Source organism: Fistularia commersonii, unplaced genomic scaffold (assembly GCF_037954325.1).
Source record: "Fistularia commersonii isolate RoL2024-O1a breed Wild unplaced genomic scaffold, RoL_Fcom_v1.0 HiC_scaffold_44, whole genome shotgun sequence".
NCBI classification, from domain to species: Eukaryota; Metazoa; Chordata; class Actinopteri; order Syngnathiformes; family Fistulariidae; genus Fistularia; species Fistularia commersonii.
The window spans coordinates 275,001-280,000 of NW_028234002.1; positions in this window are offsets into that span (position 1 = coordinate 275,001).

Below are 5,000 nucleotides of genomic sequence, written 5' to 3' on the forward strand. Positions count from 1 at the left end.
ACTCAGGCGAATTGCAGAAAGGGGTTTTGCCGTCCTCCGCTCCTCCGCTCCTCCGTTTCGGGCCCTGGAACTCCCGAACCGCTGGACACAAGCGAATCACGGTCCGGGCTTCTGCTCTCCTCCGCTCCTCACCTCATCCGCTCCAGGCCCTGGTACTCCGTGTCCGCGGGAACCCCCCCCAACCCACAAAAACAAACTCTCACACACACACAAACACACGCACACACACACACACACACACACACACAAACACACAAACACACACAGACACACCTGAACTCATCATCGCTGTGCTGATAGCATTGGCCGAAACGTATCCACAACCAAACCAACATTAGCTCATCCACTCATTCACATATGTGTGTGCCCAGAGGTCCGGGAGCTCCAGTCATAAGTCCGGGTGATCTATGTCCGGAGAAGGCTCACATTAGCCGGTCTAAGGGGTCCTGCTGCCCCCCAGCTTCCCGGCCTTTGAGAAGAGACACATAACTGCGCTCTTCCGCTTCTCCGCTATGGGCCCTGGTACTCCCGATCCTCCGAACTCAGGTGAATTGCGTGACGTGCTTCTGCTCTCCTATAAGCCCCTACACACTTCGAACACGGCTGTTATCACCCTGTTACTGCATTTCAATGACACCCATTTGCTTTCGATCTCAGTGTCTGCCACCGTACGGAAAAAGCGGGATGGGTGGGGGGGCATAAGCGCATTCGTGGTGTAAGTAATCAGAAGTTAATAGTGTTAACGGTTTGCGAGAAATTTTTAATGCTAGACAAAAAAAGAAAATTAAAAGGATATAATTAAATAAATAGATAGAAAAATAAAATTAAAAACGAAAAAAAAAAATTGTGAGGGGAATATAACATGTAATTAAGTTGGCGGTTCACAAGGAATCTCAGACATCAAACTGTTTTTAATTGAACATAAATAGTACACCCAAATATACAAATGTACAAATAAACATAGCAAGGTAGAACTGAATGTCAATGAAACAACCAGGGATGAGGAAGCAACGGACATCAGGACATTTGTTCTGTATGTAATGAGAAGTTAATAGTGTTACAGGTTTGTGAGAAATTTACAGTGCGAGACAAAAAAAGAAATTAAAAGGAAGTAATTAAATCAATAGATAGACAAATAAGAAATTAAAACGAAAAAAAAAAAAAAAAATTGCAAGGGGAATGTAACATGTAATCAAGTTGTTTTTTTTGTTTTGTTTTTTTTTTTTACCAAAAAAAAAAGGAACCTCGGACATGGGTAACTATATTTTTTTGTTTTCGGATTTTTCCATAAGTTTTAAGGATTTTTTTTTTTTTTTTTTATATTTCAAAATCGTTTATGAAGACATTAAAATTTGGGGAGCATTTTTGCATTCTGTTCTTGTGAATGAAGAACTTGGCCAGGCCTAAAAGAACATTGACACAGAGTTCATCTGTTATGTTGCTTATAAGTAAACAGAATGTTATATCATCTTTTGAGAAGGAAACTGGTGACGATGGAATGAGAAGGAGAAAAAATATATGGTCAGTGGTTTCAATGTTGTCTTCACAAAATGTACAAATATTATCTTCAAAATTAAAGCGTACCCTCGATAATTCCTTAGATGGGTAGATGTCAGTCATAATTTTGAAGTGGGTCTCTTTTGCCTTGGGGGTATGGGTAGAGTCAGATACATAGTTCGCAGCGTGGCAATCGATTCCTCATCAAATTTATTTAAAATATCCTTTTTTTTTTTTTTGACGTCCAGGGAATAAGTTTCCTGTGAAACATTTCCTAATAAAGGAGTTGCCGCGCTTTCTGTCCACAATTGAGATTCCCTGGAGTGATAGTCGGGGTAACTGTGGTTGTACGGTTCGGTGCGTCATTATATTTTTGGTCAGGAATACAAATTGTCGAGGCAGTGCGTTTCGTAACTTTAGCAACTCTAATATGGGAGGCTTGAATCTGTGTGTAGTACAGAACTGCTCATTGTCCAGAGGACTGCCAGTGTCATCCATCAAGTCAATTATCGACCATATACCTTTCTCAAAGCATTCCTTGTAAAACAGAGGTTTGTTGCCATGCAGTACATATCGATTGTTCCAAACTATTATACTGTGTGGTGAGAAATTGTGTACGTATATCATTTTCCAGTATAATAATATTTGTTTATGGAACTCTGAACATTTGACAGGAATCTTGTTGATATCCAAGTCAGAGATAAGCAGAAGACTCAGGCCGCCGACTTTGTTGAATAAGTAGTTTGGAGTACAATACCAGAAAGAACGATGAGGTTTGATCCAGGATTTCAACCAGTTCACCTTCAATGTCCCATTCAAGCAGTCCGACTCTATCACTTTCAGCCCTCCTTCACTTGTTTCTTTCACCATATGTGATTTTTCTTAGATGGTGTGGTCTGTTCCTCCAGATAAAGTTGAAATTGATTTGGTTAACAGATTTTACGAGTTGATTTGGAGCAGCATTGGAATACGCTGGGTATATACATCTGGATAAACACATCCATTTTAGTCAAATATATCCGGCCTAATATTGATAAATCTCTCTGGAGCCATATATTAGAATTAAGCTTTACTTTGATTCAGTTTAGATTCAATGTTCCTGGATTGATTTAACGTTTGGTCCTTGGATAGGAAAATGCTCAAGTATTTTATTTCTGATTTCATAGAAACATCGCTGATTTCCTTTAGTGGCGAGTCATGCAGCGCAAGAAGTTTGCATTTCTTTAAGTTTAATGACAATCCTGAAGCCTTGGAGAATGTTTTGGTTGTTTTCGGCACTTATTGGGACTTGATGTTCATTTTTCAAAACTAAGGTTGTGTCATCTGCCAGCAGGCTAATAACAATTTCAGTCCCCAGCACGTCTAACTTTTGGATATCGTTGCTCTTTTCAACATAAACGGCTAGCATTTCGGTAGCAATTATAAATAAATAGGGTGAGATGGGGCAACCTTGGGGGATTCCCACATCAACATGGAAGCTCGGAGTGGTGCCGCTTGGCAGGGTGACACAGCTATGAATATTCTCATAGAGCCCACGGATCACATTCCTGAATATTTAACCAAATCCAAAATGTTCGAGCGTTGCTATGATAAATGGATGTTCGACCGAGTCAAAGGCTTTAGAAAAGTCCAAGAAGGATATGCGGCCATTATCTTCAATGCGATACGCCTCTAAACCCATCGCTCGCCCCGACTCGGGGAATCCTAGAGCCTACTTGCACCCCCGCCCTAACTTAACTCCCTCACTCGTGGAGCTCCCTGAGCTCCACACATCCCGGAGCATCACGCCGACTCATTCACATTTGAATGATTGTCTTTATTTTATGTCCGCTAGATAGAGGCATCCGCACATGCGCATCAGTGGAGCTTCAGGCCGGCTGAGGCATGGACTGAAAATCATAAAGACATGTGTGATGAGCTAAAAGGAAGATAAGCATATTTTTATAATAAATGTAAGAAAGAGAGGGTAATGCAGCCTCAGGGCGGCACTGGCCCGTGTCTCTCCAAGCCTGCCTTTGGGGGGGGGGGGCACGGAGCAGTGTCTCCCTGTGCCGGTCCCAAGCCCGGATAAATGCAGAGGGTTGCGTCAGGAGGGGCATCCGGCGTAAAACGTTTGCCAAAACCAAACATGCGAGTCAACCATAACTATACCATACCGGATGGGTCGCGGACCGGGTTAACAACGACCGCCATTGGTACTGATGACCTACAGGGTACTAATGGAAATTGGGCTACTGTGGGTCGAAGAACAAGAAGAAGAAGAAGAGGAGGAGTGCGTGTTCGGAAGCAGAGAGAGAGGAGGAAAGGAAAGAGCCTGGGACTGAGAGTAGGGACTTTGAATATTGGGACTATGACAGGAAAAGGTAGAGAGTTGATGGACACGATGCAGAGAAGGAAGCTGGATATACTGTGTGTCCAGGAGACCAGGTGGAAGGGTAGTAAGGCTAGAAGCTTAGGAGCAGGCTTTAAGTTATACTATTATGGTGCTGACAAGAAGAGAAATGGAGTAGGAGTCATCTTGAAGGAGGAGTTCGTAAGGAACGTCCTAGAGGTGAAAAGAATGTCAGATAGACTTATGAGTCTGAAATTGGAAATTGAAGGTGTGATGCTCAGTGTTGTTAGTGGCTATGCGCCACAGGTGGGATGTGAACCTGAAGAGAAGGAGAAGTTCTGGAATGAGTTGGATGAAGTGATGCAGAATATTCCCAGAAATGAGAGAGTGGTAATTGGTGCAGACTTCAATGGACATGTTGGTGAAGGCAATAGAGGGGATGAAGAAGTGATGGGCAGATATGGTATCCAGGATAGGAATGCAGAGGGACAGATGGTGGTAGATTTTGCAAAAGGGATGGAAATGGGTGTAGTGAATACCTTTTTCCAGAAAAAACAGGAACATAGGGTAACTTATAAGAGCGGAGGTAGGAGCACGCAGGTAGACTACATCTTGTATAGACGAGGTAACCTGAAAGAGATCGGTGACTGCAAAGTAGTTGTAGGTGGGCGTGTAGCCAGACAGCATAGGATGGCGGTTTGTGCGACGACTCTGGTGACAAGGTAGATGACGAGGACAAAGGCAGAGCAGAGGACAAAGTGGTGGAAGCTGAAAAGGGAGGAGCGTTGCACGGTTTTCAGGGAGGAGTTGAGAAAGGGTCTGGGTGGTCAGGGTGAGCTGCCAGATGATTGGACAACAACAGCTAGTGTTATCAGGGAGACAGGTAGAAGAGTACTCGGTTTGTCATCTGGAAGGAAAGTTGATAAGGAGACTTGGTGGTGGAATGAGGAAGTGCAGGAGTATATACGGAGAAAGCGGTTAGCGAAGAAGAAGTGGGATACTGAGAGGACTGAAGAGAACAGAAAGCAGTTCAGGGAGATGCGGCGAAAGGTAAAGATGGCGGTAGCGAAGGCAAAACAAAGGGCGTATGATGACTTGTATGCTCAGTTGGATAGTAAGGAGGGTGAGAACGATCTATATAGGTTGGCGAAACAGAGAGATAAAGATGGAA